Below are 21,726 nucleotides of genomic sequence, written 5' to 3' on the forward strand. Positions count from 1 at the left end.
TATTCAGGGATGGGGGCATCAGGTCAGAAATTGATTCTCAAAGGGCTCTGGAAAAATATTTATCCCACAGAATTGCAGTTCTCAGGTGACAGGGAACTCAAGAGATCAGACAGTCGAGTCCCTTGCCTTGAGGCCTGGAAGGGTTTAATTATCCACATTTGACAGAAGAGAGAGTTGAGGCGCAGCAGGGAGCGCGATGGGGCTTCGGTCACTCATCTCACAAATGGGGCTGAAGGAGGAGATAGGGGAGAGCTAGATACAACCAGGCCGGGCTAGCCCTCCGCCTTTTCACAGAGCAGTCCTTCCACTGTGATTCTGTATTACACCGTGGAGCTCTCTCCTGATCAGGAAATTTCCACATTGAAAACAGAAAAGAAAAATAAAATAGGATTTAGGCATGGACTCGAAGGTCAGGGCTAAACCAGGGTGGCCGGGGACCCTCTACCCATTTTTCAGGTCCTCTCAGCAAGGAGAGCTTCTTCTGCAGCGCATTCAGACCCCCGGCAGCCCATGGGGGAAAGATGGTCTGGTGGAGAAGGAATTTGTCAGGAAAAGCCTTCCGCCAGAGAGAGGGAGATATTACTTACAAAAAGACAATGTGACAAAGACGTTTGTTTTAGGGGAGGGGTCTCTCAAAGAAGCCAACATGGAGAGAGAGAAGGCAAGGCCATCCGTTCTGCGGAAAGCAGCAGGAGACACACGTGGCTGTCTGAGGAAGGTCGCCTGCTGCTCTGGCCCTTGACCTTGAGAGACTGTCTTGTCCGTGCCTGGAGGTCAGGCCCCACGAGACCAACTTCCGCTCACCACACATGGCCCAGACAGAGCTGGACAATAAAAGCTGCTGAGGTCCTGTGGCTGGTATGTGACAGCTCCAGACTTGAGCACAGGCAGGCAGGCTCTAGGGACACAGAAGGGACACCAGGCGGGAAATTCTTAGGTCAACACCAGCAGGGGGCTTTCCCCTTAGATCAAACTGCTTGAGACATCAAAGCAAAGATGGCAGTCATCTTTAGAAAATACAGTATATGTGAATAGAGTTTTTCCAGGCTCTTGAGGGACAGATCATGGTGACAAGGCCCTGTGGAGAGAAGCCGTTGTCATTTCTGTTTTTACACCTGGAGAAATGGGTCCAGGGCCACTCCTCGACCTGGTTACCACAGTGTCGGAACCAGAACACAATCTTTCCTCTGCCCTCAGGCTTTTCTCCAGCCCCCCAGCTGTTTTCGCCAAGAGAATCTCAGTCTGAACGAAACAGAACCAGGGCTGGCCTCATTTTTCTAGAAGCACTGACCAGTCAGCCTGCCTGAAAGTGGTCACAGGCCTGCAGGGAAGGAGGCTGCCTGGAGTGGTCTTCTCTTCTGTCTTCCTACTAACTCACTCCAAAATTTATTCCCTGTGATTCCAGGCAGGTGAGGCCTGGCATATGCTAAGTCCTTACATCATGGTGTTTCATACACACGAGGAATTACAAAACCATCACAACTCCAAGAGTACTTGGCAAGCCTATCTGAGCTTTGAGCTGCATTAGTAGGCCATCAACTTGCCTGCTGTAACAGAGACCCAAATAATATTGCCTTAAACAAGACAGAAATCTGTACCTCTGTCATGTAAAAGTTCAAATTGGTGGGCAGAGCCAGCATGGAAGTTCCACAGCCATCAGGGATCCCGGACCCTTTGACTACAGTATTTGCTCTGCCGTCCTCAATATGTGCTTCCATCTTGTGGCCCAGAACGGCTGCTCCAGTTCCTACCATCATGTTTGCATTCCAGCCATGAGGAAGATGGCTTGGCAAAAGGCAAGGGCACATTACTTCCTTTTAAGAACATGACCCAGAATTTGCACACACCTCACTTTCATGCACATTCCATTAGCCAGAACTTTGTCACATGGTCACAGCCAGCTAAAAGCGAGGCTAAGAACCTAGCAACTCTAGACCTATGTAAAGGGAGAGAGAGAATGCACTCTGGGGCATCAACTCGCAATTCTGCCACATGAGTAGTGCATTTTAGCTGCTCAGAATTAACAGGAAAGTCTTTTTTCTCCAGCTCTAGCATTTTCGGGTCTCAACTGGAGAGTGCACACTGGCTCTGAGCCAGACTAGACCAGTGTCCACCCCCTCGGCCTCTCTCAGGAATCTGTCCTAACATTCCACACTCTCCCTGTGGTCTCGTTCACATCCTTCCTGCTTTGGGCTCAGCCCCAGGCCCTTTCTTCCTGGCTCTGTCGCGGGGAGCAAAGCCGCTGGGGCACCTCCTTCTGCACATCAAGACTCTGGCCAGGGAGGGGTGGCCCCCCAGGAGAACCAGGCCTCCTTTGGCCAAGGGTGACTTCTCAAGCTCATCAACCAGCCCTCGGGGCAGCCTGGCTGTGGGCAGGAGCCTAAGCAGCCCTGTTGGCAGGTAGGGAAAGGTGAAAATCACCCTCATCCGTGCGGATCCAGTGTCAGTGGCAGAGACCCAGGAACAGTTGGGATACCCATCCTCAGAGGCCAGGCTGAGGGACCAGCTGCACACGTGGCTGGCAGCTTCCTCCCTGCATTTCTTTTTCAACTGGGCCATTTTGAAGCATCCTTTTGAACTGAGGGAGGTGCCCTTTGGCCTCAGACACTGGGCACTGAGGGCCGCTTGGGCAGAGGGCAGAGACACAGGAACCGGGAGTCCTGAGTTTCATAACTCTGTGAGCTGGAGGGCAGTACAGCCAGGTGGTGAAATACATGGGCTTTGGAGTCAGGATTGCTCGACTCCAGTCCCGGCTCCAACGTTTGTTAGTGTGAGACTCTGGGTGAGTGAGCTGGTGTCTCTGGTTTTGGTTTCCCATCTATAAAGCGGAGATCACTGTGCCTATGTGACGGGATTGGTGAGTAATAAATGGAGCATCTGCCACGTATGGAAGCCCCTGCAGGATATCAGCCACCCCTTATTCCCTGTCTCTCTGAGCCTCAGTGTCCTCATGCAGAAAACGAGGACACTATCTCTGTGCTCAGTGCAGGACATTAAGGGTGAAAATGTCTTGCATCTACAGAAGGTGCTCAGTGTATGCATGCTTTCCTGCATTTCCTTCTCTGCTTCCCTGGGTCTGCCTTCTCTATAAACAGTAGGGAGACAAATGATTATCCCCGCTCGCCCCCCACAGCTCACCCCAGCGCTCAATCCAGGGATGGGGTCCTGCGAGTGCCTTGTCTGTCTGTTCGGCTCTCCCACACTTTATGCTGTGTTCTGGCTAACTCATGACCCAAGTGACTGACAGAGCACAGCCAGCGCCAGAGGACAGACGAAGGCAGGCAGGGTGCTGCCTGCCTGCTAGAATCAAAGGCTTCTGGTGGCCAGTAGTCCGGGAAGCTCTCTTGGCATCACGAGGTATGTCGTCACCATCAGCCTTGGAGCCCATGGGCACTGAGAGGCGGCTGGATGGAGGCACACCAGGACACCAGGGGATTTCAGGAGGAAAGAGGAGGACTTCCAAAGGATGCTTCCAGTCGCCCCACAGGGGCTGATTCCCTCCTTGTCCCAGTACCAGGAATGCGGCCTCCACGAGAAGTGAGATAGGAGGGAGTCCCTCACAAAACATGAATGGGTTCTATTTACTTATTCACATATCCCACTATAAACCAATTCTTCCAACATCCATTTACTAATTATCATACTGAGAATCTTGAGAGCAGGATCATTGGAGCAAAAGTCATCGGAAAACAAACATGAGCTTTGGAAAATAGAAGCAGATTCTGTCAAAAGTCAGTTGCTGTGGCTTTGACTTGGAGATGGCTAGACTCCAGGGAACTTTCTCCTTTTAAAGACGCAAGGCGTGTGTGTGTGGCAGAAGTAGGTGCAGAGTGAGGACAGGGCCCCGGGTCACTGCAGAGCTCCCCGTCACCACCCGGCTCCGAGAGCCTTGACTACAGCTCCCTGATATAAGCTCCCATGTGCAGCTCTTCTGTACCACCTGCCTGGTGGGGGCCTCTCTCCAGGTTCCCAGCCATTCTTCTTTTTCTTTAACATTCCCAGTCCAGCTTTGTGCTCCCTGTAGTTTATTTTGTCCTTGTAGCCCGCGCTCTCCACCAAGGTCTCAGGCACAGTTTTTCATGAGACCCTGTGACTTCTCAGAGTTTTACTCCTGGTTCAGTCATGTTTGCATGTCTTAAACTTCTAAGCCTTTAAGTAAACACAGGCTCAGAAATGCAGAACTTTCTGGTGAATGCTCTTTACGCTCCCTGTGAGGTTCAGAAGGGGTAGCATGGGTTTACACTTATAGAAAGTTTAACTTTAATTTTTAAAATACTATGTAAATGTTCAGAAAAGCATATAGGTCTTGTATACCAGTAGTTACTACCAACCCATCATCTGTCAACAAGGTTATAAACGACCCGAGGGGTTGTCTTGTCGCCTCAGGATGTTTCTACCCTCAATGGCTGGAATAATCAGGTGGGAACTATGCTCCTCTGAGTCTTGAGGAAATAGATTTAACTGTTGTATATGGAGAAACTTTTTGTTTTATCCAACTTTTTTCTGCTCTATAACATACTTATGTTTATCTTAACAGATAATTGTTTTCTCATCGTCAAATAAAATTGATGCTCCAGGAAGGTGCGCTGGTTCTCCCATGGCTTTGTTTATCCCCTGGCACATCACCAGGTGTCCCCAGGATTTCACGATCCCAGTTTCAGAAGCCCAAGACTAAGGCCATGTCAAGCTTGTTAACAAGAGAGAAAGGGGGATGGCAGGACATTGAAATGCTGTCAGTCATTTACACTATAGTCTAAATGCACTCCCCTTTCCTGAGAAAAAGTTTTAAGGCCAGGAGAGAGGAGAAAGAAAGATGAACAGGATGGGTAAGGGCAGCAGAAGGGACAAAGAGGAGGAAGGGAAGCTGGGATTAGCAAAGTCAGCCTTCACCTCTTTTGAGTCTAGCCCAGGGCCAGCCTTGATCCTCTGACATCACTGAGCAGGCATCTGTAGCATTTGTTACACGCCTGCTGGTCCCAGAACATTCCATTCTGAGGCCCCTTGCCAAGAGAGGGCTGCATGGAAGCCCCAGGGGGACCAAGACCCAGCTGGGACCTGGCTGGGAGTTCAGCCCCGTGTAACTGACAGCCTGGCCGGCTTCCCCCCAGACGTCCTTTCATGCCCAGGCTCCCTGGCTCCTCATTAAGTCTCAGCTCCTGGGCAGCCTTGGCCCTTGGGGAGGAGGAGGCCCTGGTGTGGGGTGGCCAGGCCCACTCAAAAGGTGACCTACAGGCCAGGCCAGAAATGCCATCAGCTCCTGGCCTTGTGAATTCAAACCCCTCAGCCCCCCTTCATCCCAAGGCCCCACAGGACGGGTTGCTGGAATGTTTCTCTCCTGTCCCCTGCTCTGTCTTCACTTCTGGCTGCTGCACTGGCTGCTGGCTGAGTGTCCATTTCTTGGGGGTCTTGGGAAGGGGGTCAAGCTGGCTCATTTGAGATTGAAGAGCCTGTCCAGTGTGCTGCCAGGACCCCGAGAGCCCTTTCAGCTTAGGATGTCTTGGGGCGTGCTGGGAAGTGATGGGTCTTATGACCGCCCCTTGGCCTCAGTTTGCAAAGAGGAGGGGCGTGGGGTCCACTTATTCAAGCCAAGTTTATCATTTAGGGCCAGGAAAGCCCCCTCTGAGGTAAGCTTGTGCCAAAGCCAAGTGCCCGAGACTCTGTCCGACAAGGCCCTCTGGACCGTCACTGCGTTTTCATCACCGAGTAACGCAGGTTCCTCGGCCTTGGTCACGACCCACCTCAGGAGGCACCGATCCCGACCCACGACCGACAGGAGCCCACAGGCCCGAGTGCTCTCTGCGCCCGGCCCCGCGCTGGGAGCCTCACACTGATCACCTGAATTCCCTCTCAGGACACACTTGTGAAGGAGGTTCCGTTATTACCTCCACCGAGGGATGAGGAAGCTGAAGCTTAGAGAGGCCAAAGTTCAAGGTCCAGAGCCAGCAAATGACAGAGAAAGACTGGGCACAAGACCACTCTTTTGACACCAGTGGCCCCGCCCTACCCAGGGCCCTGCGGGTGGGATGAGGATGCCCTGGGGTCACAAGGGGCTGGTGAGGCGCATCCACTGGTCTGTGGTCAGACGGCTAGGTTAGGGGCACTGTCCAAATATCCTGTCCCCAGCTCTACCCAGGGAGATGTGGGTCCAGGGCATACAGGAACTTATTCAAACAGGTTAGTTCTCCTCCTCTCTAGCCCTGAGATCTAAGTCACACACAGGACAGGACGCGAGGGAAAGTCACACCTCGCTCACAGGGGCACACACGGGCCTAAAGAGTCCACCCTGACCCCGGAGAGCAAGGACAGCCCTAAGAACAGAAACAGACTCTGCCACGCCAGCAGGAAGCAGGGCCTTCCTCTGCAGAGGCCGTCAGGTCTTAAATGGACTCATTTCTTCAGTAAACCAAAGGCGTGGATCCAGGGCTACGCATCCCTGCCCACATTTCCCAAATCAACAGTCTCCACCCGGAGCTGCCTTGGGACAATGGGGACGAGTGTCTGAAATCGGGACTGCACCAAAAACCGAGTCCTCCGGTTCACTGGACATTGCACCTCCCTCTCTTCCTCCACGCCCCTCCCCCGGCCCACTAAGGGTGGGCACGGCCAAAAGAAAGGGAGCAAGCTCTTCCAGGCAGGCACGGGGGCAGGAGAGGGATGGGGAGGCGAAGTGTCCATTGCAGACGTGGTATGGGGTTGAGCGTGGGGTCCCTACAGAGCATGGCTTTCTCCCAACTCGAAAGGCAGCTTCCAAGAGAACTGATTTGTGTTCTATAAAGTTTTCTGGAATCTCTTTATTTATTTTTGTGTGTGTGTTTGTGAGGAAGATCAGCCCTGAGCTAACATCCATGCCAATCCTCCTCTTTTTTGCTGAGGAAGATTGGCCCTGGGCTAACATCCGTGCCCATCTTCCTCCACCTTATGTGGGATGCTGCCACAGCACGGCCTGACGAGTGGTGTGTTGGTGCGCCGTGCCCGGGATCCGAACCTGGGCTGTCAGCAGCAGAGTGCACGCACTTAACCGCTATACCATGGGGCCGGCCCCTGGAATCTCTTTACAAGGAGAGGCTGCTATTCGTTTTAGCTGTAGGCTCGCAGGTTTGGGGGCGAGTGGGGACCTCGGCAGCAGGCAGCTGCCCCCAATGCCCTTCCTGACTCTTCCTTTCTCTCCTAGTCTCCTGAAGGGGGGCAATGGTGTTATCACACTGAGCCAGAAAACTCTGAGCACAGGTTGTAATAAGGCTCTACTCAGAACAGACCGATTTATTCTTACATCTTGATGCGGCCTCTCCAGAGTCCACATTCTCCCACTGCAAATTGGAGGGACAGTGCTCAGAATGGCAACTGCTCTTATGACCTGATAAGGCAGGTCTCAGAATTTCCTAGTTTCCTAAAAATGGCTTTTGTGGGTCTGAAAAGAGTTGCCCAAATTCGTCTTTCAACAAAAACATCATTTTCTCCAAAAAACAAAAAGCCTTTTGGGCCTAGGTGGGTACAGAAGTTTGCTGTCAGGGGTGTGCTGTGGGGAGAGAGGGAGAAGTAACATTGGAGAGAGTTAAGGGTTGACTCGGGAGAAGAAGGCCGAGAGAGCACAGAGTAGAGAGAGAATGGATGTGGGCAGTGGAGATGGGGCTTCTTAGCTGTCCTCCCTCCCCACCCCCAGCCTAACAGCGGCCCCTGACCTCGGTGCCAGCTTCCCACAGCTCCTCTGCCCGCTCTGGCCGGAACTTGCCCACCAAACGTTGGCCCCCCCCTGCAAATACAAACAGGACAATTTATCTGCGTTGCCTAACCAAGGTAAACAGCCCTGCACATGCCCGGTCCCTGCCCTCACCTCCAAGGTCAGGCCGCTGGGCCGAAGGTATGCGAGGGGAGATTTTTTCCGTGACTATTTCCTCCTGGCAAGACTTCTGGATTCAGGTGGTTTCAGTTGAGTAGTTTCCTCATTGTCATCATAGAAACCTAAGTCTAGAAGGATCGTTAAGCAGTTATGAAGTCCGGATCCCTGCCCCTTTGCCAAATTTTTGGCCATTTTTGGAGGAAGAAATCCCGTAACTGCCCTCAGCCATACTTGGCAGTGACGCACAACTTTTTCAAACAGGAAGTCTTTCTGAAGTCTAAGCTAAATCCTTCAGGTTTCGGGGTGGGCCCATTCACCTCTGCTCTTGCTTCTCCTATAAACAGGGAATTGCTACTGAAGGGCACACCTATGGCAGGCCTCACCACGCACAGCCACAACAGCTAGAAGACACTGTCCTTTCCACCACGCATCTGGGAGATGCTAGGCCTGACTTCCAATTCTGGCTGTGCCGATAGCCACCTGTGTGACCTTGAGCAAATTGCTTAACTTCTCTGAGCCTCAGTTTCCTCATTAGTAAAATGAAAGGGCTGGGCTAGAGTGTCTCTTAAGCCCTGTTATGGACTGATTTGCATCCCTCAAAATCCATATGGTGAAGCCCTAACCTCCAATGTGACTGTATTTAGAGACAGGGCCTTTAAGGAGGTAATTTGGTTAAATGAGGTAATAGGAATGGGCCTTAATCCAACAGGGCTGGAGTCCTTATAAGAAGAGGAAGAGACACCAGAGTTCTCTCTCTCCCTCACAAACACATAGAGGAAAGGCCACGTGAGGACACAGTGAGAGGGCGGCTGTCCACAAGCCAAGGAGAAAGGCCTCACCAGGGCCCAGCCCTGCTGACACCTTGATCCTCTACTTCCAGCCTCCAGAAGAATGAGAAGTAAATGTCTGTGGGACTTGGTTACAACAGCTCAGGCAGACTAAGACAGGCCCTCCCTGCTCTGCCATCCTGGGGTTCTCAGTGGACCTGCTCTTCTACGCTGCAGACCTTGGTCAGAGGGAGGTCTAAGTCAGGTCTGCCAACCACTCACACCTCTGAGAGTCATTAATATGGCTTGAACCCAGGTGGGAAAATCAGCAACCCCAGTCTCTGCAGAGATTCTTAGCAGGGGCTCTGGTCCTTTTATTGTCTCTGGCAGTGAGTTTCTGCTTCCCCGGAGTTCTTTCAGGTAAAGATCATTCGCTATCCTTCATCAGCCTCCACACAGCATCCCAATCTCTTCACTGGCAAAGGTCCCCTGACCCAGAGCCATGAGGTGCTGAAGGGATGGGGTACCAGAGAGAGAGAGAGAGCAGGAGAGAGAAAAAGTAGAGAGCCTGTGTGTGTAGACTGTGTGTGTGTAGATTGTGTGTGTGTGTGTGTGTGTGTGTGTGTGTGTGTGTAGGGGGGATTCATTGTGCAGCATCATTCAGCAAAGGGTCCATCTCCTGGGAGGCTTTTCTGTGCCCCCATCCCCACCTCCAGGTCAACTCTATGCTGAGCACTTCTACCAGGTCTATTTGGTGACTTCCTTCCAAATCTTGTGGTTGCATCTTTTGGCCCAGAGCAGCTAACAAGGCATTTGGCTAACAGAGGCCCACCCTCTGGTTATGACCTTAAGTAACACTCCCTCGGTCCACAGGGAGCCACAGTGCTACGAAGCTAGGCCCTCTGTCTCCCATAGCCCTGAGAACTCTCTGGAACCACCTCTCACATCCCTGGAGCCTGAGGAGCCATCCCAGCATCTCCCCACCTTCTGCAGCATGCCATTTAGCATCCTCTTCTCTGCATCCACCAGGTTCCCCTCCCGCCTGGCTCTACTGGCCTCTGTGCCTGAACACTGCCACCCCCGGCACCGCCTCCTCTGCCTCCGCGCATCACCAGAGCCCCTAGGTGGTCACCACCTGGCCTGGCCCCTTCCTTTTCACTCTTCCTGTCAGTAATTTAAGAATCTAGACTCTGGAGAAACAAGTCAGACAGAGAAAGACAAATACCATATGATTTCCCTCATATGTGGAAGATAAACAAACACACACAGATAAGGAGAATAGATCAGAGGTTCCCAGAGGGGAAGGGGGTGGGGGGAGGGCAAAGGGGTAAAGGGGCACATATGTATGGTGACGGATAAAAACTGGACTGTTGGTGGTGAACATGATGCAAGCTATACAGAAATTGACACATAGTGATGTACACCTGAAATTTACACAATGTTGTAAGGCAATATAACCCCAATAAAATAATTTAAAAATAAACTGAGAAAGAATCTGGGCTCTAGAGCACAGATTCTTATCTTCCATCAAGGCCCCAGCACCTGGTAGCTTGGCGACCTCGGGCAAGCTACCGACCCTCTTGAAGTCTTGTTTCCTCGTCCTTAAAGCAGGAATTCCCTCCTAGGGTTACTGGGAGGGTGCCCCTCAATGCATGTGTAAAGCGCTTAGCAAGGTGCTTGGGCACGTAAAGGTTCCATAGATTCCAGTTACCATTATGGCCTCTGAAAGTGGACGCTGCGCCTTTGGCTGACCACACGCTACCCATTCAGAGACAATCCTCAGAAAAGTGGGGACGGGGCAGGACCTTGGGTGCCCGCCTACACTAGGTTCTCTAACCTTCCTGTCAGTTCTGTGAGCAACCAGTACACTGACGTAACCAGAGCTGGTGTCTGCTGTTTGTGACCAGGGACCCTGACTACACCGCTCGAGCCCTCTTGGCCTGAATGACACACCCCATCAGCCCCAAACTCCCGGCAGCTACCCAGATGCACCATGCTGCTTTTGCTTGAGTGGCCCCCTCTAACTGGACTCTTCTTTATCCAAATAACTCCATTGCTCTTTAAAAGCTCTCAACGGTCCCCTCCCTCAGGAAGCTCCTTACCTTCCCACTCCTGTGCTCCAGTAGAACGTGCACACACAATATGGTTCATCATTCCCGCTAGGCTCTGGGATCCCTGCGGGGAAAGATTGGGTCTTCTTCATCCTTCCCCAGGGTCTGGACCATAATACATATCTAATAAATGTTAGTGGATGGCGGATAGATGATGGGTGGATGGATAGGTGGGTGGGTGGATGTATGATTGGGTAGGTGGATGGGTGGATGGATGGATGGGTGGGTGGGTGGATGAATGGGGGGGGCAGGTGGATGGATGGGGGGGTGGATGGACGGATGGATGGGAAGGGGAGTGGGCAGATGGATGGATAACATCACTCTGCCTCTAGTTGCCCTTGCTCTGTCTTGCCACTGAATGATTTCCAGGCTAATCTTCCTAAAGACGGGCTTGGCTCACTTCATGACCCAAATACCTTCAGAAGTTATTCATCGCCTGCCAAATACAGTTCAAACTCCTCAGCCTGGAATCTGGCCCCTACCTACTTCTCCAGTTCTTCTCTCTTCTCTCTCACTGTTCTCCAGCCAAATCATATCAGATGTTCTCTACACTCTTGCTACTTAGAGCGACCCTCCGATCTGCAGCATCAGCTTCACTTGGGAGCTTGTCAGAAATCTCAAGCCCTACCCCAGACACACTAGATCAGAATTCGCATTTTAACAAAGTGAGTCACGCCCAGATGGGAGGTCAAGAATCACTGCTCTCAGGTGTCCCCAAAGCTGCCAGTCATCTGTCAACATCCTGTACATCTTTTAGGGCTCAGCTTTCCAGTGCCCCACTGAATATAAGCCCCCCAATCCTACCTGCCCTAACCACGCCCTGCTACACACACACACACACACACACACACAGCACTTGGTTTATGCCTCTCTTGTCCCAGAGTGCACATTATTCCTGAGTGTAAGTATTTGAGATTCAACTCCCTGCTGTGAATTACAAATACCTGATGAATAAGGACCTAGTTAGTCTATTTCATCCCATGCCGTGCCTCAAAAGATGCCTTGCACCTAGCCGTTGCTGGACAAATGCATTAAATAAGTGAATGGATTAATGGAGGAAGGAACAAATGAAGGTCAGGTTCTTGATACAGGAAGGTCCACAGGCTCCCATTGGTGGCACCCTGGGACAAGAGTTTCTTGTCTTTGGTTCTTTCTTCCCTGGAACATTTGGGAGCATCTCAGTTTGTCTGCCCCCAGCCCGCTCTGCATCCTGGAGTGATGGGGAATGAGCTGCAGCCTGTGGTGGCACAGGACTCTTTGGAGGCTGTCTGCCTGTCTCATTCATGGGCATGGTGGGGAGGGAGAGGAGATCTACCTTGTCGGAAAGCACAGCAAGCCTGCAATAGCACCAGTGTCCTGAGTCCTTCCTCTTTAGCATCGGTTCCAGTATTGGAACGTCAGGACAAACTCAGACTTCCTGACCTCGGTGAGCTCATCCTCCTCTCAACTCATCTCCTTGGGAAGCCTTTCCAGAGGCCATTACCCAACGCTCCCTTTCTCAGGACCCTGGTACTTGGTCACTATATGGTTTTCTCCACATTATATTGCATGTTAAGAAACAGAATGCTTTCTCCTAAAGTCAGGAGCAAGGATGTCCGCTCCCACCACTTCTATTGATTATTGTACTGGAGATTCTAGCCAGCGCAGCCGGGTAAGAAAACGAAATAAAGGACACCCCGGTCGGAAAGCAGGAAATAAAATCATATTTGCAGGTGACATGATTCTGTATGAAGAAAATCCTAAGGAACCCACAAAACAATTACTAGAATTAATTAAAGGGTCGAGCAATGTCACAGGACAAAAGACCAATGTAAAAAACCAACTGCATTTCTAGATATCAGCAATGAACAATCTGAAAATGAAATTAGGGAAATAATTCCATTCACAATAGCATCAAACATAATAATGCAATACCTATCAAAATCCCAGCAAGATATCTTATTTAATTTTAATAAGGCAAGCTTATTCTAAAATTTATCCAGAAAGGCAAAGGAACTAGATGAGCTAAAACAATCTTGACAAAGAAGAAGAAAGTGGAAGGAATCGTTCTATCTGATATCAAGGCTGACTACAGAGCTACAGTAATCAGGACAGTGTGGTATTTATTGGCGGAGAGATAGACACAGTGATCGAGGGAACAGAATAGAGAACCCAGAAATAGACCCGCACGAATATGTTCAACTGATTTTTGACAAAGGTGCAAAAGCAATCCAGTGGAGGAAGGACGGCCTCTTCAACTAACGGCGTGGGAGCAATTGGAAATCCACAAGCAAAAAAAATCCTCGAACAAAACCTCACACCTTATACCAAAATTAACTCAAAATGGATCATGGACTTGAATGCAAAATGTCAAACTATAATACTTTTAGGAAAGAAGGACAGCAGGAAATCTTTGAGATCTAGGACAAGGGGAAGAGTAGCGTTCTTAGACATGGTATCAAAAGGATAATTTATGGAAAAAAACATAAGTGGGACTTGATCAAAATTTAAAACTTTTGCTGAGCAAAGACCCTGTTAAAAGGATGAAGACAGGGCCGGCCCCATGGCTTAGCAGTTAAGTGCAAGTGCTCCGCTACTGGCAGCCAGGGTTTGGATCCCGGGCGTGCACCAACATACCGCTTGTCCGGCCATGCTGAGGTGGCGTCCCACATACAGCAACTAGAAGGAAGTGCAACTATGACATACAACTATCTACTGGGGCCTTGGGGAGAAAAAGGGAAAAAAAGGAGGAGGATTGGTAATAGATGTTAGCTCAGGGCCAGTCTTCCTCAGCAAAAAGAGGAGGATTAGCATGGATGTTAGCTCAGGGCTGATCTTCCTCACAAAAAAAAAAAAAAAAGGATGAAGACAAGCTACAGATTTGGAAAAAATACTTGAAAACCACATATCAGACTTGTATCTAGAATCTACAAAAGAATTTAAAGAATTCTCAAAACTCAAAGGCAAGAAAAACACAAATGCAACCCCGCTTCTAATCAAATGAGAAAGGCAGAAGACATGAACAGACATTTCACCAAAGAGGAGATATGAATGGCAAATAAACACATGAAAAGATGTTTAACATTATTAGCCATTAGGGAAATGCAAATTAAAACTACAAGGAGATAGCACTACACAGCGGTTGCAGTAGCTAAAATAAAAAAATAGTGATAAGACCAAATGCTGACAACAATGTGGAGAAACTGGATCTCTCATACATTGCTGGTGGGAATGTACAATGGTGCAGTCACTCCAGAAAACAGTTCGGCAGTTGTTTCTTATGAAACTAAACGTGCACTTACCATATGATTCAGCAATTGCACTCCTGGGCATTTGCCCCAGGGAAGCGAAAACTTACATTCACACAAAACCTGTACACATACTAAGTTGTACACTTACCAATGGTTACAATGGTAAATTTTATGTATATTTTACCACAATAAAAAAGAGCCTATACACAAATATTCACAGCAGCTTAAGTCAGAATAGCCCAAAACTGGAAACCATCCAAATGTCCTTCCACGAGTGAATGGTTAAACAAACTCTGGTACATCCATCTAATGGGACACTACTCAGCAATAAAAAGGAACAACACGCACTGACTTGGCTGAACCTCAAGGGCATCATAGACCCATAATGTATGATTCATTTACATAACATTCTCAAGACGACAAAACTATAGAGAAGAAACCAGACTAGTTGTTTCCAAGTGTGATGATTAATTTTATGTGTCAACTTGACTGGGCTAAGGGATCCCCAGATCACTGGTAAGACATTACTCTGGATGTGTCTGTGAGGGTGTCTCCAGAAGAGATTAGCGTTTGAATCAGTAGACTGAGTAAAGAAGATCCCCCTCATCTATGTGGGTGGGCACCATCCAATCAGTTGAGGGCCTGACTAGAACAAAAATGTGGAGGAAGGGTGAATTTGCTCTCTTTGCTTGACCTGGGACATCCATCTTCTCCTGCCCTCAGACAGCGCTCCCAGTTCTCGGGCCTTCGGACTCAGACTGAGGCTTACACCACTGGCCTCCTGATTCTTGGGCCTTTGAACTTGGACTTACATTATCAGCTCCCCTGGTTCTCAGGCATTCAGACTTGGACTGAACTACACCACTGACTTTCTTGCTTCTCCAGCTTGCAGTTGGCAGATCGTGGGACTTCTTGGCCTCCATAATTGCATGAGGCAATTCCTATAACAAATCTCCACATATATATATATATATATACACATACATATACACACACACACACACACACACACACACACACAGAGTCATGCGCTACATAATGACGTTTCAGTCAACGAATGACCGCATATACAATAGAGGTCCCAAAAGATTAGTACCATATAGTCTAGGTGCGTAGTAGGCTATACCATCTGTGTTTGTGTAAGTACACTCTATGATATTCGCACAATGACAAAATCGCCTAACAACGTATTTCTCAGAACATATCCCTGTTGTTAAGCTACACGTGACTATATCCCACTGGTTCTGTTTCTCTGAAGAATTTTGACTAACGTACCAGGGACAAGGAGTAGCACACAGGAGTTCCTTTGTGGTGATGGAATAGTTCTGTACCTTGATTGCGGTGGAGTTAAATCTATACATGGAATCACATTGTGTAGAAACACACGCACACGAATGCATATGTAAAAACTAGTGGAAACTGAATAAGGTCTGTAGTCTAGTTACCACTACTGAACTAATGTCAATTTCCTGATTTTGATATTAGACTGTCATCATATAAGATATCACCATTGGGGGAAGCTGCATGAAGTGTTTACAGGACTCCCTACTATTTTTGCAACCTCTAGTGAGTCTCTATTTCCAGATAAAAAGTTTTTAAAAGTAAAACGGAATTAGGGATTTTTGTACTTATTTTAGATTTCCTCCCCCAGTTACACAAGGGGGGTTACCCAACTTTTATGCATTTGACCTCCGTATTTGTTTTCAGACTGGAGACCGCAGAAACTGAGCACTGGGAGCCGATGTGGAAACTGGTTGACTATGGAAGGAGTAGGACACCAAAGCCACACAGAGCTGGCACTAGGGACCTGAACACTCTTCCGCCAGCCATAGATCTTCTCTCCTACCTTCCACCTCTCTCCCAGTGGGCTCCAAGGAGTGTCCAGACAGCTTTCTCCCGAGGGGGTTGTGTTGGCTGATAGCACCTTCCCCTGGTTCCTACTGCAGTGAGCAACCAAGTGGAAGGGATGAGAGGGGAAAAAGGCCCGGGGTGGGTGTGGTTTGTCTGGTGCTGAGGCTTTAGGAAGCCAAGGGGGTTGCCGAGTGAGGCCAGGGCCTATGGGAGGGACAATAGCAGGCGGCGGCTGGGAGGCCTCCGGCCTGGTCCAGGTGTGCAACGATCTCAGACACTGTCAGCTCAGGCCACCTCTGCGATGTCTCCCGAGTCTCTCAGAAACAATGCAAACAAGCAAACACAAGTCAAATTAAACGGAAAGGAAAATCCAGGTCAGGGAGAACAGAGAGAGATCAGCTTACAGTCAGGCCCTTTCTCACCAGTCTGCGCAGGGCCCCTGAGGGGAGCATTCCCTTTACTCCTCAAGCCCTGGGCCCAAGGGTCCCAAGAGGACAGGCAGGGCCAGAGCTCCAAAAGCTTCACCATTGAACAGCAGTTCTGGAGAAGAGGCCCCCTGGGGCCTCCTTTCCCTTTCCCAGGGCAACATAATCTCCTCAGCTCTCTGGCCAAGACCTTTGCCTGCCCACCTACAGACTAGGAAGTCTCCAGAAACCAGGTCCATTTGGCAGTGGCCGTTTTCACTGGCAGCCTGTAAAAACATTAGGTATGGAGCCAGGCTAAGCAAACTACTCCCAAATGGAGGAAGTGGGAACCTCCTGGCAGTTCTCCTTCTCAATACCCTGTGCACCCACCTGCTCAGGCCAGACACCCAACAGTTCCATCATCCCACCCACTCCTCTGTCTAAGCCATTGTCAAGTCCCCTCAGCTCTATTGGGAAATGTATCTTGAATCTGTCTCCTCTCCATATCACCCCCTTCATCTCCCATCTGGGCTTTTGTGTACCCTCCTCACAGGTCTTCCCCACTCTACTTTAACCCCTATAATCTGCTCTCCACTCAGCAGCCACAGTGATCCTTGAACATTGGACCAAATCAATCGTTATCACATCTAGAAGAGAATCCCCATTTCTCACTCTGGTAACAAAGTCCTCTCCAGTATGCGCCCTGCCTCTGAAAGCTCTTCCTACCTCTTTCATCTACCTCTCATTGGTTCTTCCCTCAGCTCCTCAAATAGCCCATGCTCGACCCTTTCTCTCCGATCTTCGTCTGGAATGTGCTCCCCCATCTTCAAGGGGCTGATCCTCGTCATTCTGGTCTTGGCTGAGCCCTCTCTACGCAAGGAGGACTCCTGCCCTAAAGGCCCAATCTCAAGGAGCCAACCAGTCATGGCACCTCCCCCCACACAGCACTGGGGTTGCAGTCTGGGTCTCAGGAAAGCGACCCTGAAGAGTTTAGAGCATGGGATGTCTATTAGGGAGCACTCTTGGGATCAGGAAGGGGCCAGGAAGGATGGGCAGAGGGGCAAGTGGGCTATGATGCAGGCCCAGCGACAGCTCCCATGGGGGCTCTGCAGTTGGAATGGCCTGTGAGTTGTCCTGACTTGGGCCAAGGATGGCCAGGCCTTCATACTCCTGCACTGGTCAGGCTTTGCGTGTGGGCCTCCCCAAGCTACCTCCGGCCTCGTCTGCAGCTGAGCCCATCCCAGAAGGAGCTGACAGCTGAAGGCCACCTGCCAACAGTGCTCCCAGGACAACGCCTTCAGCGAAGGCAGTCTGGGCAGCGCATCACAGTGTCCATCACAGCTTCTCTCGATTTGGTATTTCTCTTAGTTTTATTACATGTCTCTCCTCCTGGAACGTAAGCTCCGGAGAAACAGGCCTTTGCCTTGTGTATCATTGTCACCTCAGCCCAGCTCATAGCAGGTGTGGAATGAATGCTTTACATTCAGTTTTCACAACCACCCTGGAAAATTCGTAATTTGATTCTCAATCTACAAATAAGCTAAACGAAGCTTAGGTTAAGAAACTTACCCAATCAGGAGCAGGACCAGCATTTTGGTTGGCTCTGTCTAGCTCAATAGCCAGCACCCCTCCCACACTGGAATCACGGAAGGGGCAGCGCGGGGGCCGTCGGCCTTGTGTTGACTGTTGACGTGGGAGGGTGCACGTTCTACGTGCAGCTTTATACCTTATTGACAAGATTATACATTACTTGAAGAAATGATTTGGGCCATTCCTTGCAATTCCTCATATTCTCAATGTTTAATCAATAGCCCCTGTGCACACAGAAGTCATAGTAAATGTGGGCTCACGGATCTGAAAACCAATCCCCACAGGCCCTTGGGCTATACACACAAGGGGTGGTCAAACCGATTCAACTGAGGAACAACTCTGCTTTCTCATTTCAAAACTGCTTCCTGTTTTGCTCCCTTCACGTCGTGTCTTCTTCGCCAACGACCTGTCCAGGAAGCTCGGCAAAAATCCCACCTCAGCCTCAAGATGACCTTGGAATATTATCCTGGCCCTCTCTGTTCGCTGAAAGAAAAGTCACCAGCCTGTGGGGTTTTGAGGATCCCTCTCTCTTCCAAAGGGCATCCTGGAATTTGTTGGCCTGACCCCCATCTGTGATATATTTAGGAAAAACTCTTGGGGTAGTCTGACCCAATGGCCCATTCTCCTCCCAGGATGTTGGAGGACTCAGGAGCTGCCATACTTCTGGAGTCATGTGAACTAGGACCATCATGTATTTCTCCCTAATATTCAAGCCAACCACCAACCCTGTTATTGGGGAAGGAAGAAACAGACAGAAAAAAAATTAATGAGAACATAAAAAGTTTATGGCTGAATTTAAGTGGCCAGTGATCTCTGGGGAAATGGGGACATTATTTCTCTATTTGGCAAGAAAAAAGGACTTGGTCCAGGCCAGAGTCACCTGAAGGGTGGCATTCCCACCACTGTGCAGGCACATTTTTCTGTGGGCATAGTCTGTTATGGTAAGTTATGCATGTGATTTTAGCCACCCAGGTCTGAACTTGATATTCACTCTTTACACCCTTGAAGGGTTATGAGTTCTTCCAAGGCAGAGCCTGCTCGCTCAGCTTTGTATCCAACACTGTACCTGGCACACAGGCAGCTCCTATGCTGTGGCAGTAATATTACTGGTACTACTAGTTAACCTTAATTGAGCACTTACTATATCACAGCCCCTGTATCAAGACCCACCATTATCCCACTGGTTCTTCATACAACCCTAGTAAGTTATCCCCATTTTGCAGATGAGAAAACTGAGGTTTAGAGATTAATAACTACCCAAGGTCATACAGGTAGGAAGTGTCAGAGTTGGTGCTCATCATACATCTAACGACTGAGTGACCGACTGGTGGTCAGCCCAGTGCTTTCACTGCACTTCTGAATATAGTAGGTATTTCTTGCCTCTGGGCCTTGACTGAAAAAATGTTCTAGACCTGGGCACTCCCTAATGGCAAGTACACAGAGGTGCACACAGCTCTTGGGGGAACACATGAAGCCCAGCTGTTCACTTCTTAGATTGGTGTCTTAGCTTGGTGCCAGCCATACAAAGTAAAAGAGATGTTTTAATGAGAGGTTGTATAGATAAAATATTTGGAGTTCTTTGAAAACCAAACTATAGAAATAAACTGATAGCTATGTGGGAAATATCACATTTAAAAATCTGAGAGAACCCCAATTTTGGATTACTGAGTGTAGGAAGCGCCCTTCTCCAGGTAATTCTTAAGGTTCCTGCAAGAGCAGCCATGACTTCACAGGATCTGCCCCCTTGACCACACACGACTGGTCCAAGAACAGACGCCTGCACCAAGCAGGGCCAGCAGTTCCATGGGTATGCAGATTTGGTTGCAGAGTCCATCAAGTTGTCTCTGCAGCTGCAAGATATAAAACTCAGGAGCTGCTGGCAGCCAAGCTTACAGTGGGTGTTATGGACTGACCTGTCCCCCCAAATAGATAAGCTAAAGCATCAACCTCCAGTGTGACTGTACTGGGAGATGGGGCCTCTAAGGAGGTAACTAAGGGTAAATGAGCTCATAAGGGTGAGGCCCTGATCCAACAGGACTAGTGTCCTTATCAGAGGAAGAGACACCAGGGATACACAGAAGAAAGGCCAGGAGATGACACAGTGACAAGGCAGCTGCCTGCAAGCCAAGAGAGGCCTCGCCACAAACTGACAATGCTAGTGCCTTGACATTGCGCTCCCAGCCTCCAGAGCTGCGAGCAATGTCTGCTGTTTAGGCTGCCCAGCCTGTGGCAGTCTGCTACGGCAGCCCTAGCAGACTACGACAGCGAGGAAGAAGAAAGCTGAGGGAGAGCCGGCACACACAAGTTCTGACTGCGTTTGGTCACTTCTAGAGCCCAACGATATCCCTGTGCTGGTTGCAAATTTTAGGATCCTTACAATAATTGCTTGTGAGTTTAAGTGAATTCACATTGGGTATCTTTCATCTGCAACTAAATAACACACTGGGCTTCCGGAGAGCAGGAAGTTTATATCCCTGAATGTAAACAACTTCATAAAACCATTTTAGAAGGGAATTTGAGATATATTTCATCTCTGCCTTTCATAAGAAGATACTTTGTGGTTTTTTTTAAACAACTATCTCAGGTTTTCCATTATGAGTATTATGAAGAGATTATCTGATATGGTTGGAGTTATCAGGAAACCTGGGGTCTACCTCTCTTTGCTGTTAGCCTCACCACTCTAGGCCTATTTCTTTCCTATAATGAAGTTATTTCTGATAATCACAAAAATTCTGATACCACTAATGACTGATCTCACCACACTTAATGGCGTTAAGTCACTGCACCTCTCAGGATGATTCCCCACCTGCAGACCGAGTGTTCCTTCCAACACCAACGTTCCACACGTTCCAGGATTTCTACCCCGCGGGGCCTCTCAGGGGTCTGTGCCACACTCACTCCTCTTTTGTGTTTCTGTGTCTTGCTTATGTGGTTTTTACTTTTGCAGTCTTGCTCCTTGTTCAGCTCTTCTAGCTACTGTGTGCTATCTGATCCTTTCTTCTGTCTGGCTGCCAGGTTTTCCACGGGTCAAGTTTGTAATGACTAATTGGAAAGTAACAACATGCAAGGGCCTGGGTGGCTCTCAGAGGTAACTGTACGGACTCACTTGGAACGGGACCCTTAGGCTGCCCAAAGGCCTTTTTAGCTTCTCAGTCCTCCAAAAGCAATCAAAGGATCAAAGGAAGAAATCTGACAGCTAACGTCTGATTTGTTAACATCTGCTTACCTTTGGTGGATCACAAGGAGGAAAAAGAGCCCCAAGACACTGAGAAAGTTATGAGAATCACAGTCCCCTCCAAAACTCAGAAGGCTTTTCCTCTTATTTCTTTAAATAAAAGCAAGCTTCTTGGCGTTTAACAAAGATCCTATCTTAGATATCACTAATCTTTGGTCAACAGTAATCTCTCTCTGTTACAGTAATCTAATCGAATACAGTACCAATGCTGCACACCATCTTACTTGGTCCACTTTCTTTATTGTTCCCAAAATACGTTACACCTGCTAGTAACCTTGTTCTTTCTAATGAAACAGGAAAGGTGAATTATCACAGCTGATTTTCAGATTTGCTCTGCCTTCTGCATGATATAGAGCAGAATTATTCCTGGCTCGCTCTTAACATTTTAAAACTTAGAAATAATATAAAAACGCTAAAACATGGAAACCATTCTCCCCAGCAAAGAATAGCAAGTAACAGTACAGAGTCAGCAATGAAGATTACGACGAGGGTTGGAAAATAGGGTTAATAAAATTAAGTAGAGTTTTGAAACTTTCTTTTTTTATTAACAGCCTATTTCTTTCCAAATTGTAATGACTCTCAGTTGAATTTTAGAAATTTCAGCAACACTGATTACAGTCACTGCTTTTGGATTGTGTAAATCAGTCCTGGAAAGAACCCCTGGAAAGAAACTGAAATCAATGGTTCCTGTGATTCCTTTC

General features: G+C 48.9%; 1 protein-coding gene across 1 annotated transcript in view; it reads left to right on the top strand.

Annotated features, from left to right (window-relative positions):
- Positions 1 to 16,161: 16,161 nt before the first annotated feature.
- Positions 16,162 to 21,726, top strand: part of SEC61A2 (SEC61 translocon subunit alpha 2) — a 213,507-nt gene continuing 207,942 nt past the window's right edge. Inside the window, exon 1 of the mRNA XM_058532421.1 lies at positions 16,162 to 16,170. The gene's annotated coding sequence lies outside the window, so the exon portion shown is untranslated. The remainder of the gene's footprint in view (positions 16,171 to 21,726) is intronic.

The sequence above is a fragment of the Diceros bicornis genome, chromosome 36, assembly GCF_020826845.1.
Source record: "Diceros bicornis minor isolate mBicDic1 chromosome 36, mDicBic1.mat.cur, whole genome shotgun sequence".
NCBI classification, from domain to species: Eukaryota; Metazoa; Chordata; class Mammalia; order Perissodactyla; family Rhinocerotidae; genus Diceros; species Diceros bicornis.